The sequence below is a fragment of the Wasmannia auropunctata genome, unplaced genomic scaffold (assembly GCF_000956235.1).
Source record: "Wasmannia auropunctata unplaced genomic scaffold, wasmannia.A_1.0 LD336088.1, whole genome shotgun sequence".
NCBI classification, from domain to species: domain Eukaryota; kingdom Metazoa; phylum Arthropoda; class Insecta; order Hymenoptera; family Formicidae; genus Wasmannia; species Wasmannia auropunctata.
The window spans coordinates 2,601,570-2,620,531 of NW_012026802.1; the positions used below are offsets into that span (position 1 = coordinate 2,601,570).

The 18,962-nt window shown below is 40.7% G+C and overlaps 1 protein-coding gene across 1 annotated transcript in view; it reads left to right on the forward strand.

The window, feature by feature from the left end:
• The first annotated feature begins 2,385 nt into the window (after positions 1-2,385).
• Positions 2,386-18,962, forward strand: part of LOC105448278 (cAMP-specific 3',5'-cyclic phosphodiesterase) — a 139,291-nt gene continuing 122,714 nt past the window's right edge. Inside the window, exon 1 of the mRNA XM_011686779.1 lies at positions 2,386-2,667. The gene's annotated coding sequence lies outside the window, so the exon portion shown is untranslated. The remainder of the gene's footprint in view (positions 2,668-18,962) is intronic.

Genomic DNA, 18,962 nt, shown 5'->3' on the forward strand with positions numbered 1-18,962 from the left:
ACTGATGAATTCTTCGTGTCGGCGTATATAACCTTTAGAACTCTCTCTTCAGCACGTTCTGCTTACATTCGAAGCCAAGTTTGAGTTTGCTACTCACCCAATTGATTAAATAGACAATGACTCATCTTTATGCCATCTTAAATTTTCTAATCTCATAAAATCAGACTCTTTCCATGGATTATCACGTTTATTTGAAGAAAAATATACAAGCGCGATTATCGCCGAGTGTATCGATAGCTTCGCGGTTGCACTTCGATTTTTTTTTGTCGACGAATAAATGATATCATCAAACGTAATCTCATACATATTTCAAATTTCACCCAATATTTCCCGATATTTTTCCAGTGATGGGTGGGATTGAGTTTCGTATTTGTCAGGAAAATGCGTCTTTGTTTCTCGAAAAGCCAAACTCACGCAATTGAAATGCTATGAAATTGATTCGTTTGATATGCGATTAAATTTTGCACGCTCTAATCAGTGAATTATTAATTGTCAGTTACGACATCAGCGTATCTGTATGCAATCTCTATAATCAGCCGTTATATTCACTCTTTCAATTGGGTCGTCATCGTACTGCGTTGTCGTGACCTCGCGAGTTGGTAAACGCTGGTTAACGAAACAATAAGCTCTCGTGTTTGGCGTGGGCACGCCGTCGTCGCTGCAAAATCGTGCACTTATGTATATACGATGCACGCCCAAGCGCGAAATTGTTTCGCCCAGAGATATTTATTCTCGGTAAGCTTTTCGCAACGGACGCGAAGGATGCGTAAAATCGATAAATTATGAACCGCATCATATTCCGTTGAAGTTGAATTTTGCACGCCCCGGGTAGTGCCTCGCTACGAGATATCGCTATCCGCAAATCCGCATCCTAGGTAAGTATATAATTCGCGCAGTCAACATATTAATCTGGGTAACTTTCGTCGCGACTGGTGGACCCTAACTCCGTGGAAAGTGGATGTGGGACGATGAATCTCCGTATCGCGAAAACTCGTTTTCGCTCCGGGGTCTGGTACATTAGAGCGTTGCCGGGCGAGAGATACTGTTTTATGTACTCCTCCGAAGTAGCGGGATGAGCGGACTTCGTCCCATCTCGAAGAAGCTCTAAAATGCGCCTCGCGTGGGACGGAAAACTCTCTGGAGAACTACATCTTGCGCTCCGGCTCGTTTCCGCCCTCGGTGAAGGGCTGCTTTTCCTATATCTCACCTAATAATGCGCCACGCTGAATTCTGGCTCAGGACTCTCTCTCTCTCTCTCTCTCTCTCTTTCTCTCTCTCTCTCTCTCCCCTCCCCTTTTTCTACGGTCTCTACCGTATAGATGGGGGATAAATCAATTTCATCATAACGCTAATCGTAGCAACTTAAACTCATAACATCGATGGTGTATTTTTACTTCCGTTAGCAACACATTTCCCAAATTCCTCGAATATTATGTGCACTGATAAAATCATATTTCATCAATTGTCCGATTTGGCCGTTAGCCAAAAAGTGGCAGATTCTTCCTATATTATATTTGATCGAGATATATCTATCTTTAGAATATTTTGGTTCTACCATAAATTTCGCTTAGTTTAGCTTTATCAAAAAAATCAGAAAAGTATTTCCGATTTTTTCATTAGAAATATATTCATCCATATGTACATATATTTTTTTTTATTAGAGCCATATATGCATGCTTAGATATTTATTGCAGAATTGAATAAAATAATACCTTTGCTCTCGAGAACGATGATTCGATTTAAAATTTAACAAAGAGATAATTGAAAGTCTGAAACGGCAACCGTGATACCTTTGTGTATCCTTTGCACTTTTTCAGATTTCTCTTTGATCATATCATCGCATTAGCCTTTTCGATCTAATATCATACGGACACAACGATGCCGTTAGCCTAACTCGGCCCTTCTCTCTCGACCTGTCATGCATGATTGACGACAACGCTCCGTGTGAGATGCGTCGGTGGACAGATGGGCCGAGGTACAAGGGAGCGCGAACCCACCCACCGAGGGCTCGAAATGCGATACCGATCGACAGAGACAGAGAGGTCTACGAGCGAGTGACAGCCGGTCGGAGAAACGGCGTACGACGGCGAGACGATGGTCGCGGCTCGCACACACGCTCACAGAGAGCATGCTCGCGGCAGCGGGTGAGCACGATGACGCTCCTCCTCGCTCCTCGCCAACTGGGTTCGCAAGGGGGCAGCTCGTCGACGCTCTCTCAGTCCGACATCACACGCGACCTCGCGCGGTTCACGCGACCCCGTGCCTCGTGCTCGTCATCCCCTGCGAAGTCACCCTCGCGCGTCTTGCATCCCTCTCGTCCCGGGTCACGCCGGAAGTCTCGCAGCGACGCGCACTGCACGGTCGCGATCGCGTCTCAACGATCGAGTGTGTGACCGTCGACGTTCGGCAGAAACCCTCGTGGCTCCGGTCGAGTTGCATCCGACCGACAAGTTGTTAACTAACTCCTGGATTAGCAGTTCTCGGATCTGTAGCTCGGTAGCTTGCGGGAAAGGAAGGGAAACCTGGTTATCCTTGGAATAGGGCTAACTAGTGTTGCTGCGGCTAAGCCCGTAATATCTTCCGTGTCCCTAGTGAGTTCTCGCAGCTTGTACGCGGTGCAAATACAAAGGGCATCGCGAAGAGAGAGGATCTCACAAGCACTCGACGGTGAGCGTCCACTTGGGAAGAGTCATTCTCGGATTACGATTGCTCGCATCGCTCGCGCCGGTTTGCTTTCCGCTTGAATTTGATTTGGATCGATTAATTACGAAGTTTGCGCGAGCTTCTCGAATCCATTTATCCCGCGGAGAGAGCTTCCGTGACTCCGTTAGCTTTGTAATTAGCAGAGCATATGAGAACGCGGGGAAGGGGGGGATGAAACTTCATTAGGTGTAATAGCACCTCGTGAAGTTTTTCTTTTTTGCAGCGAAGTTTTGGAGGTCGACATTTCGGTCTTTATCAGAGCCGTGGCGTGGAGATTTCTGAAATGGAATCGGGATATAATGCTGTTCCTTACTATAGAAAGAGGAGATTGCGAAGCCAATCCCCAATATCACTTTTTCGCCGAGCGTAATTATATATAGAGGATCAAAGTATATTCAATTGTTTCCGAAGTGATGACATGAATTTGTGACACGCGAAAATATAAATTTATCGGAGCGATTCGATAACGAAATCGTGCGAACGATGCGAGTAAACGCGCTGTAAACACTTGTTGTGTAATTTATGATGATTATCTTACTCATCATTAATTTATATTAAAATATCATTTTGAGATAAATTTCAAATTTCTTACGATGTTATCTTACTTTCAATTGTACAGAAGTAAATATACTTACGAATACACCTATATATTGTGGTAGGTAATCGAGCGATAAGAAATAACGATAAGAGATAATACTGATTATATAAATGTTATCACGATCTTTCTCTACCTTGGAGCACTTGGAGCTACCGCGAAAAATATTTTTACAACATCTGCCGATGTGTAATTTACGAAGCTGCTCTCTTTTTCCTCTCTTTTTTTTGCTTCTCTTAAAATTCTTTACTTGTCATTAAATTAATAATTCAAAACTTACGCAATTTAAAATGTGAACTTCAAAACAACAAAGTTTCCTTAAACGACTAAAGTGTTTTCCGAGGTGGTGTGAGTTTCGGTTAATATCTCGTTATATCTCGAGATACACGTTTGCAGGAAACGACGAGAAGCCTAAATCTGGCTGTTTCTGGTGTTACGTGACGATTACGCGCAATTTAATTGCCGAATAGCTTCACGGCGAATCAAATTCGCGCGCGAAGCGGGGGCGGCTCATCTCTTCGCAATTGCGTGTAAATTATCACGGAACTTGCGCCACTTCGTTATGATCTTCCTTCTCGCCTCCTCTCCAGCTTTAGAACGCGAATATACGTCGCGGGACGCAAATGTCGTCTCATTTTCCCGACGTTATCTCTCAGCAGACGAAGCATTGAGAATCACCTCGCGAACGTAATGGAAAAGCACGCGACGAACCGACGTCATTAATTAGCGGCGCACGCGAGCGTGATAACCCTTTCGCGCAAAACGACAAGATAAAAGAGATAGCTATTATGATACTACTAGATTTCTCTCCCTTTCATCACTCGGGACTCGTTATACATTGATTTCGCATTTCGACCTCGCCGTGACATATCATTTAGTCACTTTGCGCCGCGCGCGCGAGTCTGTCCATTCTCCGCGCGCAGGACATATATATTCCATAAAATGGACGTAACACGCGCGCTCCCCTCGCGTGACATTTGAGAAACGGTGGTTTTCAATTATTCAAAGAGAAATGTTTATACAGAGCAGATAAAACATCGCGCGCCGCAGCTCGCGGCGTTTCGCGACCAATTTTTTTCCCTCCTGACAGCCGCCCGCCGTTCAATCTGCCGGCGGCCAGCGCGGTGCGGCGACAGCGGTAGAAGGAATATAGTCGGGCTTCTTTTTCTGTTTGCCTTTATCTCGTTACAGAGCTTGACACCGAGAGGGTCCCGTTGAGGGCATAAAGGGAGCGTAACGCGGCCCGTAAGAGGGCCGTAAACTGCGCGCGGTAATGAGAACTTGTTTTCAGAAGAGCTTTTATTTCAGAGGCTAGCGAAAAAGAAGGAGAAAAGGTAGGCTATACGGCGTCAGCTGTGTAAATAAGACGTCGACAGGTAACGCCGTAGGAAAATTGACTTTCCTCACTGGTGCTCATTACGCCGAACCTTGATAGAATCCGTCCAATACAATTCTATACTTCGTCGTAGAAGAAGTTTCTTTGTTCAGCGTTAAAAGGCCTCGAACCTTGAACTCAGCGAAGAAAAGACAAGACATTCTACGGACTTTGAATTTTTAATCGATAAACCGGTAAACTATGACGACAGCGCGGTATCGCGGTATCAACGTAATCGGACGATTTTAACCAGATCCAATTAAAAATAATTTTTCGAACGCGATGCTCAGCGTTCGATAATGTTCGAGTATCTTGCGATTTCATTGTGGCTTTGTTGTAGCAACAACGCGCACGTTGTTTCTTCGACGCGTCGAATTATTTCCCCTTGTAACGACGCAGTTTCGAAACATTTATAAATATGCTCGCGCTTTGACTTTACAATTGAAATTTGATTTGAAACGAAAATAGGCCAAACGCATAACGAAATATCCGCTATAGCTATGGCTGTATGATGGGTGGAAAGAAAAATATCATTTTTTTAAATCCAAGCCGTTTATAAATCCCTTAAATTCAATTAGCTTATGCATGCTAAACGCCGGGAGAAAAAAAATTTATTTAATTATTCTGACAGCTATATAACAATCGTACTACAGCTTACGAAAATATTCGAGCGTTGGCGGCACACGCCATGTAAAATGGATAAAACCGTTAAAATACTTTCGCGAATCGCTACAAGTATATTGCGCATGAATTATTTCCGTTTTATCATAAAAATGTATCTCCCATTAATGAAACGGGATCTAAATAATTTTTTCCGATACAACAGAAATGCGACCTCGTTTTCAGCGTTCAACGCGCACGCAACGCGCTGCTCCGATAAGTCATTAATCCAAAATGTTCGGTAGTATGGACTGGAGTACGCTCGCCGTTGAATTTTGCCGTCGATTCCGCGTTAATTGGTCTATTTTCGTCGCCGCGTTATTTGTTTTTCCATCCTCGCGAATCCACGGTCCGCGCGCCACGCGAGAGAATCGTCGGGCCGCGAAAACGGGTCCCTTCATGCTTTTCCGCTCTCCGTGTCGCGGCGAATTTAATTATATCCGGAAAAAAACGTGTGCTGGTGTGCGTGTGCCTGTGTGTGCGCGCGGCCGCGCGCGAACCGTGTGCCAGAACTAACTTTGTTTTTCGCCAAACCGCTGTCGTCATTGACACCCCAAGCAGCCGGCGGTGCCCGCGCGCTGCCACATGACAGCGCGGCGATGCACGTCGCTCGTCGCATCGACGGATCGTCGCACCGTGCGTCGCTCGTCTCGTCGTGTTCTCGTGCGTCGCTCTCTCGACGGTGCCCGGGCGCGGAAAGTAGGCCGTAGGTGCTGAGAAAAGCTGCACCTGCGTGCAACAAAAAAGAATCTACGACACGGCCTTTCCTCAGCTACTTTTGCGAGTCTCGCGCATATCGGAGCTTATGAATTCTGCGAAATATACGTAACGACTCGTGTGTTCGTTTTCTCTTTGTTTCTCCCGTTCGAGAGTTCAACGGTCAATTCGGCGCGTTTTGTCGTTCGATTGCTCTCCATACGTTTTTTTTTATGGCATTGAACGATAGCCGGGCGTGGAAATGCGAGGTGCGTTTTTAGGAAAATATTTCGTTCGATCGAATTCCTAGGGGTTTGTTTGAAGAGAAACAATTGGTGACGCGATACGGCCACAACATCAAAATCGCATTATATTTTAATCGAATCAATCATTGAGGACACTGTCCCAAAATCCCAGCTGTAGTTACCGCAAGAAAAACCGAAATTTAAAACAGAAAAAGAGATTATGTCCAACGAAATTTCTCTTTGGAGTAAATTTCTTTTTAAAATAAATGATAAATTTAACAATAATTGCGTCTGGTAAAACGACTTTTTGATTTGATGAAATATTCGGATTTTCGCAAAAATATTCTATATAATATTTTTGAGAGGGTACGTCTTTTTATGAGGTATATATGGAAGAGCATTACTCTTCCCTCGATGGCTTTGACGCTGTAACCAGTATGACTTGCGGCGGTTTGGAAATGTAGTGACATCGGTGCGGATTGCGTCCCCGACTTCACAAGCTTTGCAAATCGAGGGAAAAAAAATGCACGAGTCGATAGTAGACAAAGGAATAGGGAATTTACGTTACTAACGATATCATCTACTCGTTAATTTTAACGATTTCTGCGTAACAATTTGGTTAGTTTTTTCGTGATGGTGGTTCAATGACAAATTCTGTCATGCAGATGTAACAGCTGCGACTTGCAGCTTATCTTATAACGAACGACTTTCGCATCGAATGGATGTAACGTTATTAGTGATCGCGAGTTTTATTTTTCATAAAAATATTTATCATTCTGTTATCCTTTTTAGATTATGCAATACGCACCAGAGCTTTCATAATGAATTTATAGAATTTCCCATCCCTTTATATATATGCTCTGTTTCTTCTGTGAATATACAATCTTTCCGCTTCAAATTATTTAAAGACGTACTTTCTTAGAGAGAACACGCGTTTTTAATAAAATCTTTTGTCAGATACTCCTTTGACTTCTGAAGAGTTGATAACAATGTTCCCAACATTTCTTTCGTCTCGACAAGATAAGTTTTAATCTCTCCAGGGACCGTGCACTTTCGTATATTTCATGGCGTCACATCTCAACTTGGAGTTTGTTCACTTCCAGGCGGCATAATACCCCCGGACTAATTGAGATAGAGGCTTTCGAACTTTTCTAACATTGCAAACGCATCACGATGTCAGTAGAAGAAGGGAAACAAACACAGGAACTGAATTGTTTAATTTTTTCATTAACTTTATTGAAAAAGATACGCAAGTATAATTCCGCATGCCGGCTTTGTGGAACTAAGGTATAATTGAAAACATTCCCATGCGCAAGTCGATGCATTAACTGTGCAAAATTTAATTTACTTGTTATAAATTTTAATTAAAACTTTTAATTATGATTAAAATAGCGTGCATTATTTTATTTTCTCTATAATTCATTTCTTTAAATAATTACGATAATAAAACGTTATTAAATTCCTCGTTGCCGATGAAAGTTATTGAAATGCTTTGTCCCGTTTTGTCTCATAAATAATCTAAATGTAATTTAAATCGCAAGAATATCATTCAAATATGTTACAATCGTGGCTTACATTGTCGTGCTTTCAACAACAAACCTAAACGGACCGCGGACACGCAATGGATGTTGAATTATTAGCACATTTGCTTCATAGTGGGAAATTGCTTGTTAATACCTTAACTCATGGTCTCTCTGCAAACTGAAGAGGTATATCGGGAAATTGAACATTGCATAATATTCATGACTAACGTATTGATGTTGCTATCTTGATGATTTCTTCTTCACATTTTATATTTTAATTTTTTCTAATTATGATATCTTCTGTATCTGTGCAATTATTCTAGTTGCATTTTTTAATTATTTTTCACTGAATATAATACCTTATATAATTTTTTAAAATCCTAAATTCTAGATTAGCAATCTCTCTCTCTCTCTCTCCCTCCTTTTTTTCATCTGTTAGTAAGATACGTTAGATAATAGGTAATTTTCCTCCTAGTGATATTCATTCCGCCTCTATATTCGATCTGACAACTAATTATACGTGTCACGATATAATGTTATTAGAAAAACTTGTCGAACCGTGCCTGGGGAAATGCGTTTCCATAAATACGTAATTACCTACATGTCATTCTTTTTTAGTCAGCTCATTCGCGGCGTAATACGGCACGGATTTGTCAAACAAAGTTTTTCACAGTTCAAACTAATAATAAATTAAATTAAATAAGGATAAAATTAATTTAAGAATTATAAATTGCTGGTAATAAAGCTCTGAAAGATATCACACAGACAACTATTGCCTGTCTGATATCTTTAAGAGCTTTATTACCAGCAATTTATTAATCTTCAATTAATTTTATCTTAATTTAATTTAATTTATAAGTTTGAACTGTGAAAAACTTTGTTTGACAATACTTCCTAATTCTCAAAAAGACTCGTGCAAAGTTAAATCGAATTTTATTGTCATTCGGAGTATTGATTAGATACCTACTTTCGCTGTACGACGCCTTTAAATCGAAAATTGTATACTTCGACTGTCAGCATAAAATTTTTTTTATGGTTTTGCACTCTGGAAATTTCGAAGAAAGCTGTAGCGAACCGATTGTCCATTATCGACAATCACATCACTCGACGTTTAGTAAATTGCTTCGTCAATCCACTTCTCGGCGAATCTGCATTGCATACCCTATATTTCGATCTCGCTGTCTGACACTCGCTGAATTCGACACGTTAAAGACACCCCTTGTTTCCCAGATCAAGGTCATGAAAGAATTTTATAGCATACTATATAACATTAATGCTCACGCAATAATGCATAAAATTTAACAGATATTATGTTTCTACTTTATTTATAGTATACAAATTTTATTATAATAAATTTTTATAATAAATTATAATAAATAGTATATCATAATAAATTTATTATAATATAGAAATTTTTGATCTATAAACTTAATATCTCTTTTACACGAACAAAATGCAGATTGCTGGCGCGTTAATGATACCCGTCGATATATTTGAAAATGAAATATTTTATCGACGTTATTTTGTTGAATATAGAGTTTTATTCACATATGTGAATTTTATTCATATAAATTTTTTTTATTTCAAGCAAACTGTCAAACACAAAGCGCTTTATTCTTACACATTACATGTGCAATTTATTTATGTACGAAGCAAAAGCGCTTCGTAAGAAAGATATCTTTATCCCTGTAATCCTGTCAGCGTTAAAAGGTCAACGGATATAATCGTTGCGCTTTTTCAGGCTTATATTCCAGACGAGGAGCGTTAATATGCGATAATTTTTATTTTATTAAAAAAAATTGGGATCGCGCTCCTGTTGCTCGATCTTAATCAATTATGCCGTGACTTCCGGATTTCCGGAGATACATTCATCTTTCCGATGTCTTTCTCCGTTAATTCATATATATATATATATATCCCTACTGCACATTATCTCATCAATTACTATTAACCTAATAATGTGGACGCATGAAAAACGTGCGCCTGACAGCGAACTATATCGATGATTAATTTTACACAATGTATATTAGCTGCTTACGGTACTCATATGTTATTTAAATTTAAACGCGATGAAATATATCGTGCGCGACAACAGTATATTTTGTCACGTTACAAAATTACGTGGCAAAAATGCCATACCCTAATTTGCACAATGTAAAATATTTACCTCACAGTTTGAATATTGACAGGATGCGTCAAATGATTAAAATGAGAGTGCATGTAGGTACATACAAAACGGTCTTTTTAACAGCAAATTTAAAAAATGTTATATAAATTGGATGTTATTTGAAATTTTTCTTCAATATTCAGCGATGTCAATTTGCGTATGTTTCACGCGGCGATAGGTCACGCGTGAGAGCGTTCGGCTCTCGATGCCACCTCTGAATGGAATTTATGTGACGGAAACGCGCTGCCGTTCGGTCTCTTCCAATTGCTACTCACATTTCGTACAGCCGTCCGAAAGCCGTTAGGGAGAGAATAGAGAACTTTTGGGACTGGAGTTTCAGTCCTCTCCCAAGGGAAATCCCCCGAAACCATAGAAGCCATGGAAACAATCATAATCAACTTGCAACGTACAGTTCTGTTCGTTTAATGTAATTTATATTACTGTAGTCAATAATTAATTTCGTTTCGCGCCAAACATTTATTTGTCCGAGTGATTAAATCCAATACCGTCGAATCTCAGTTTATTATTACATCGAGGCATCGATAATACACTGTGTTAATGAAGCGTAACATCGTTAACGTCGTAACATCGAGAATAATATTATTCCAAATAAAATCACACGCAGCCTCCCTCCCCCCCCCCCTCTTACGCGCGTCTCTTTATGAAATTATCGACGCAACATACACCACACTCGCGTGTACCTTGCAATTAACGACTCGGTTTTCACGTTCGATTTAATGACCGATGAATGGCGTATACGCGCCGCGCCGCCGTGACGACGCCTGCATTTGCACAAAACGTGATTAATCCTGCCAGTGGATGATCCCAATGCAAGGCGCTTTAATGGCGACAGTCAACCCGGGCGCTTCAACAAACTCTGCCGTTGTTTGTCGATCAGACATGTGCTTTCGGCTCGCTCTTACGGCAATGGCTGCTGGTGCTTGTTACGGAAAGCGGATAGAATCGACGCGTCGTGCGTTGGGAATACTAAACGGAGCGTTAGTGTGTACAAATCGCCAGAGTAAACAGATTGAACATTACGTTGTGATTTCTGCGCGAAATTATGCGAGAGTGCATTTCTACTAGGTATTCAAGACGTGAATCATGACAAAATTCTTGTTACTTGTTGGAAATATTGATTCACATTAATTGTTGCTTTATAATTTAAGCCGATTTTTTTCCCTTACTAATTGGAGACTATCATTTACTTTGGCTTTTTAATTTTCATTATTAAACGTTTTAATTAAACTTTGTATTAAGAGCCCGTTAAGTTCATTACCTTGTCTTTCTTTAATTATTAAATGTAATTAATTTCTTCAATTATTAAAAGTATAATTGGCTGTTACAAAATTCGATTACATTAGAAACGCATAGGACACGATATGTATGTACATCATGCGTTGAAGCTATATCGAACCGCAGTACGCAGATGCTTTTAACGATTGTCTATTTTGTTCTCATATGGTATCTTATCTAGAATCAACCGGAATTCTTATCACCTGCGTGCTAATATACATTTATTATACGAATAGCGACGAGCCAGACAATAAAACTGCCACGTGCGATTTTTGTCCTTATCGCATCATCTAATAGCGTTGCTCGATACGAGACAGTTTTTCAATTTGACCCTCGCCGTTCGTCGGCGAGCAAATTGCGATTGTTCATATCATGCGTGATAAATTATTTTTATAATTATCTTTATCCTACCGCGTTGAGGAACGCTGTTTGCGCAGAATCTTAATCTTAAATCCCGATTACACGGCGCGATTGTTTGAGATCCTCTGACGTCTTCGCTATTCGATTTTCTGCCGGATTAAAATGTATTATGTCAATAAGACGAGGTCGCCGAGGCGTAGTAGCGATCGACGGGAAAAAGGGGAAAACTTCGATTAGGAAAACTCATTATATTGTCCGCATAACTGATATATTCTTCGTCTCTCTTTCGGGCTCATGCGCGGCATTTTCTGTCGACATGTCGTGATGGGAGGGGGGGGGGTAGTAGAGATCTCCCGAGGATTTATGCTAATAAAATGACGGAGGCGGCGGATGTAAATTTTCCAACACGGGGCGAAATGATAGATAAAGTTCTTACTTAGGCATTAGTCACGTGAACTATGCCAATTTAAAATCCAATGCAACGCGATATTTGCATAAACGTTAACGTCATCTTATCGATCTCGTTGGCTTCTCTATATTGTCCGATCAACAGAACTGTGTTTTTGTACGCAAAATTTCAATTTAACAAAAAAAAACTAATTGACTTTTATAAACGCTAAAAAATATGACATTATAATTTATTGAAACTGTTTCGTTATCTTTTCCGCATTATTGCTAGTTATTTCGTATTTCGCTCAATGCGAAATTGTGAGAAAAAATTACGTCAAATGCAGGTGCTCTTTTAGCACAATGCATAATAAGCAGACACTCCAAGACACGACAGACCGCATTAATTGCTGCTTAATTGTCGCTACAATCGATAAATATTTCACGGGAAGTACAAGTTGCATTAATTACTAATCAATTGTTATCGTCGTTGTGCATGCAATTAGCTGGCGTTCCTGCATCTCTCGTTGCCGACAATTCCGAATGAACTATAATCCGGCGCGCGGTGCTATTGCGCAAAACGTGAGCTTTTGCCGGTTGCCCTTCGTATTTGCATCGATATATCGACGGTTATCCGATCCGTGAATTACACGTGACGCTTGTAATCGAATCCTCATGTGATGATGCTGGGCAGCCAATTATGCCCCTATGATGGCTCCAATTTCAAACATGTAAATTGCAGTCGTTCTAATTGTCTCAAAACCACCGGACGGGGGACGGATAACGGTTAAGCGACTTTCAAGAATTACCAAGAATAAGTTGGACGATGCCGTTGCCGTACATATTTCATCCGGCGCGGCTGTAAAGTCTTCTTTCGTTAAATCACCCGCTCGTTTGTAACTGTCACGGAACCTAAAACTTGTTCAAGAGATACACGAAAAGCGATTTACGCGTTTTTGCACCTGCGCCCGTTGTTATTGCATCTGTTTTATCGCGACTCTTTATTATACATATTTCCTTTTTTTTTATTAAATATCAATATTTAAAATGTGTCACTCTCAACGTGATGTACAAGAGAATATATCTTCATAACTACGAATAATTTAGATTTTTTTTTCACGATTGAAAATTTAGTCTGCGGTTTCACATTTTTCTCTTTTCGCTCTCATTTGTCGAAAAAGCTTTTCTTCAGCCGAGACTGTAGTCGCGCAAATTAAAATACTACTCAAATAAATTGACAATAATTTTACGTGGGAGCGCCGTGCGCTGGAAAGAGACAGAAATGACGGAAGGAAGGCACGGAGAATGTCAGCGGGAAATAAATTGTGATTACGAGGCACGTGCGAACCGTTTCTCCGAAGTAACTCGCGTTTTGCAGACAAAGCACCATCGTTTTATTGTATTCAAATAATCCGTGCTTCAATACGACTTTAATGAAACATTCGTTTGGATATTAAAATAATACGAAAATGTGATTCAGGGCGAACCCATTTATAATATGAAATAAGCATCACAACAGCCCTATAGGTGTATAAAAATTTTTAAACAAAGGATATCCCCCCTTCTCCCCTCGCGATGAGAGAGAAACGTGCTCGAGCTTTCGTGCGAATATTAAAGTTATATTTAAGTCGGACGTAAATCTGACGCACCTTGTAAATCTGCGCGCGTCAGAATTTAATCTGCCGTTAACTTACCTACCCGCTAACAGGACTGAGCAGAATGTGGATTAGGCGTTTCGCGTAATCAAATACTGACTACGTTCCGCGTTACAATGGGGGATTAATTAACAGGTCGACTAAAGACAGTGTTATGTTAACGACAATGAATGTGTCGGATGCACACGCGTTTGGTCGACTCGGGGATATCCAAGCCCCGCCGCCCGCAATCCTTTCATCATTTTCGTGGATAAACCCGCGATTCACACAATTACGGTATCGCACGTATGTGTTCCAATTATATCGATTATTTCAGCTAACGAGACGGACGACACGTTTGAGAAGAATAATAATTCCGAAATTGTTCGAACCAAGCGTACGTCGTTTTGACACTAAATAACACTGTCCGAATGTCGGGCGAATAATTTGTACAATTATAACACAGCGAATTTGAAATGTTTTGACGTACTTTTTACGCATAAATATAACGCAACGCGAGAGAGATGTGGGTAGAAAGAAAGGAATAAGCATTAATTATTATCTTTTCTGTCACGATTAGATCAAAATGAATAAGCTATCACGGTAATACGCGTTATATGAATTTGACGTTCAAAATACATTTTCGTGGTGCTTTTATTACAGTTATTTCCGCTTCTAATTAACGCGGAACTCAGTGAGGATTCCGTTTTAGTATTAACCTGCCTTAGCCGTTAATGAATTCGTTTGACCTCTTTCTATATTCTATATAATCTTCAGCCTGAAAATATCACTATATACTTGCTAACAGCAATTTTTATTTTTTTAATAGAATTGTTATTTATTATATGCGAAATTTATAACAGTAAACAAATTTAATATTAATAATTAGTTAAGTGCTCAGATTCAGTTTTAAAAACACTGAGAAACATTTATATACCTATCTAAATAATATAAAAATTGTAGGTAAATCAAAAAGCTACGTCTCTGTGTTAATATTAATCAATAATTAATTTAATAAAATTATGATATTGATGTCTTGATACAAAAATTTGATTGTTAAATGTATCAATTTTCTGTAAAAGTGTATTGTAATTTCCTGTCTAATAAATTATTTCGGGGAAGAGCGGAAAGGACGTACGCGTTTCACGTCGTTCGAACGCGTTTAATGCTTGCAGTTCTGCTTAACAGTGTCGTGCAAAGATTTACCTGGTGATTAGCGGTGATCGATGGCGATAATCGTGATTACCATGTGATTTATTTAGCGACGGAAGCCCGTAGTGGCCATCATCCACTCGGCCGACCGGAGGGTAAATGGACGGTTTATGCAGGGACGACAGGCGCGTCGTCGGATTTTCTATTAGAAGCGCCGACGGGGTCAACGATACTCAACTTCCGGCGTGACATACGAGCCGCTCCAATTACCTAAGTCTACCTGCCTTTATTTCGCGCTTAGCACGGGAGTAGGCGTTAAGCGAGAGTTACATGATATCGCTGGCGTTTAATTCCTATCGCTCCATCGGAAAATTGTTTCTCATGTACCGTCCCTTTTTTTTAACATTTAGAAGATTTTACCTGTTCCATGCAGCTCGCGTTCAATATACTCGCGCTTTCTTAAAATAAAATAAACGGGAACACTTTAGAAACGGTTACGCACGGTTTTTTTTCTGAGGTAAGACCTTTTAAGTCTTCGAAATAATTTATGCCATTACTCGACGTCTTCTGCGTTGCATGCGTTTCTCACAACAGTAAATAATTCTGGAACAAACGTTGTGCAGCATATTTTTCTTTACACGCGGCTCGTGCGGCCTGTACGGCATGAATTTCAAATTCCAACCCAGAAACCGGCATCATTCGAAGGTCTGGCTTTTATACTCCCGCCTCTCCCTCGCTGGATGTTTCCCTTTTTTTTCCCTTTCCTCGCTGTGCCTCGCACCCCGGCTCTGATCTCGTTTGGGATATACATTGTTGGCTGCCCGCCAAGATATACAATATCATAAGGAACCGATGCAGTTTCCGAAAAACTATGCCTGTACTCTTGAGCGGCTGATGCACTTTAAGAGCGCTTATTTATAATAAAAAAAAAGAACATCGAAACAGCTGTTTGCGAATGCACAAGACGGTCTCCGCGCACGGCACACGCGAATGATTATTTGTGACGCTGACGAAGGAGATCTTCTCCGCGTGACACTAAAGACGACGATTACGGAGAGGTTCCTACTCGAGACACATTCTGCAGCCACCCAAGTTGAGCCTGTTAGTTTGTAAAAAGTTTACCGGGCGTACGCGTATATTTTCCGCGATCCTTTTACATCCATTCGGGGTCCTCGGTCGTTAACGAACATCATAATAATCACTCTTATGATTTATTATGGTGCTCGAGCGTGTGATTTAAGGCAACGTAGGTCAAATTTCCTCGATCCACTTTCTCGAGAAATCCAAGGCACGTTTAATATGCGTTCGGAGGATCGCGATGTTAATCGCCGTCGAGAACATACTCGGGATTTTACGCTGGAAATATGAATGCCGAAAATTATGTTGTGAAGTATCGTTGAGGTGAGCGGGGGAAAAAAAATGTGCGCGGCGCGCACGTATAAACGATGCATCTTGCCTCGAGCTTATTAAAAGCGCGAGAGAGGTTGCCAGGTCATAAATTAATTTTTATTGATATGTTTATAGATTGTTGTGCTTCAGGGATGCGAGTGAACTTCTCGCACTCGGAAATGAACCGAAAGTTAATTTTTCTTATTAAATATAGATTACCCAGTGACGCTGAAAATTTACGGTAGGGGCTGAAGTGTGCCAGTGGCATATTAAAATCGGTCGATACATTGAAAATCACGGGCTTGTCGCTGCCAGCTACCGGCGTCAAGCTTATCCTTTCGATTTAATTAATGTGAAAGTATCATATCGCACAGTTATATGCGCTGGGAAATCACTGGCGTTGGAAATCAAATGGCGAAGGTAGTTATCGTGAGAAAAGTTAGAAGAAAGGGTGAATAAAAAAAAGGGTGAAGAAAAAAAGGGGAGAATAGGGATATATAAAATTAGGAAAAAAAACTTATTGGGTGACGAAACAAAGAGGATTATCTCGTTGGGAAATTTATTATTTAATTTGCGTCACGTCCGAAATCTCTTTACTTTCTTTTCTACAACAACTGCACATTTCCGGGATAAAGTTATCCTTTGAGGGAGTGGATCTTTACTTGGACGAACGAGTGGAACTACTCTCGGGAGATTTCCACCTTTTTTTCGCTTATCCAATAGCTACCGCGCGAGCGTATAAGGTAGTCCCACGTGTGTTTCCGCAGTTATGGTTGAATTCCCTTTCGTTTTATTTTATTTTTCGAGTAAATTTAATTTTTTCGATCAACCACCTTTTGTGACCGCAGAATTGTGTTCTACGCATTTAAACAACTCGCCGAGTATCCGTTTCTCGTGAGAAAACTTACAAGGCTTAGAAGGAGTGCTTGTTACTTGAATCTTGAGATCTCGTTTGCGCTATGTTGCGACGAAAACGAAAACTTTCTCTGTAGTCGTTTCCTCTTGCGTTTCACGTACAAGTGCCTTACTGTGCAACTAGCTGTGTTTCCCTCCCCGCGAGGAAATTCCCTCGAAAGAATTCGCCGTAATGAGGCAAGTTGAGACGTGTTCATTAACCCTCGATATATCGGTAAAATGCAAGACAGGGTAGCATAGATGAAACTTTGATAATTATTTCTCTTTTGCCTTTCGCACGAATCTCTATACGTGCCCGAAAAGAAAAGATCGTATATCAGCTGAACTGTGAGTCGGCGCCGATATAATTTCGGACGCGTCGAAAATCAATTACCCCCATGGTAGCTTAGACGTTAGCGGAATTTACGTTGTCTCATTGCAAGTTAATTCAATTAAGAGTCTACCAAGTTCTTACGCTCGCGTTTTACTGCCTCGAAGTTCGCCTTGTTTCGTACAGCATCAACGTACATCAACCATGAAACTCCGAACTGTCCGTCTCATTATTTGTAATTAAGTTAAAAGATATTTTACCTTGAGCGAGAAGCATCGGCGAATGAGAGACGATGAAAACCCAGAACGCAATTTTTCGCTCCGTTTCGAGTTGAGACACTTCAGCGACCAGCGGCTTTGCGTTCAAAGGTGAAGAGGAGCCAAGGCAATTTCGCCAAGGAATGAAATCTCGATTGTGTTCTGCTCGTCGTAACGCTATCATTGACTTGATGCTCCCTTCGAGAATCGCTCGAAAATTACAAATTACACGGTTTCTAATATTGCTGATACTGATTTTTAGCGAGGCAATTAACATACATAAGTAAATAAAAGATCGTTTTTCGAATGCTCTACATTTCTTACCTCTGAATCACTTCTGTGAAATATATCATGCAAATTGTATAAACATGCTTTTTTTATTACCGTGAAGTTATTTAAAACGGTTTTCCGTATGCATAAGTCTTTAATAAGATTTATGCACATTTTAAATGGTGACGCCGCGGAGTAAGATGTTTTATGGCGTATGTCTCTCGACACGAAATATGAGACGTGAAAGAGGAATTTATTTTTCAAAAAGTGAAATATATACACGCACAGCACTTACGCTGAAAGTGGAAGCTGATATCGATAGGATCCGTCTATTGATGGCGACATACTGCAGTTCTCGGGGAAGATTTTAAGTAAAGCCTGTCAAAGACGCCGCTATACGGGCGGCAACACTCGTCGGCTCAAATCGGAAGGTATTTGTCCGCGCACATTGCAGGGGCCCGCACTCCGCCGCGATCTATTTCTGGCAAAAACGCGAGGCTCACCTATTTTATTTCGAGCGAAGCCTCTCGAAAACGATCGTGAATCACCCTGTACAGCTACTGTTGGCGGGACCAGCGTGCCGCGGGCGAATGGTTTCCTATATCACGACGCGCGGTGGTGTCCGCCGAGAGAGCTTGATTGAAATTTCATTTTGCGCGCCTCGTATGTGATAAACAAGTCCATTCCAGTTTTCTCTGGATAATGCAAGTATTGTGTCGAGCTTCACATCATTTCCATAATTGACACCATGTCCCCGAGTGTTGTTAACGTTGTCAACTTCCAACGCCACTCGTTCGCATGATTTCACACCTGCGCGAACGGGTCTTTAGAATCCATTGAATAATTTATAATTAACACAGATGCTGTTAAAAACACATACGTACACCCACGGTCATCGATTCTGTCCCTCGGAAATTTTCACAAACTCTGAAGTGATCACTTTTCTACATTAATGCTCATAATCCATATAGTGTATGTACACTCGCTCACTAAAAGAGATCGGAAGAGCACACGTCTGAACTCCAGTC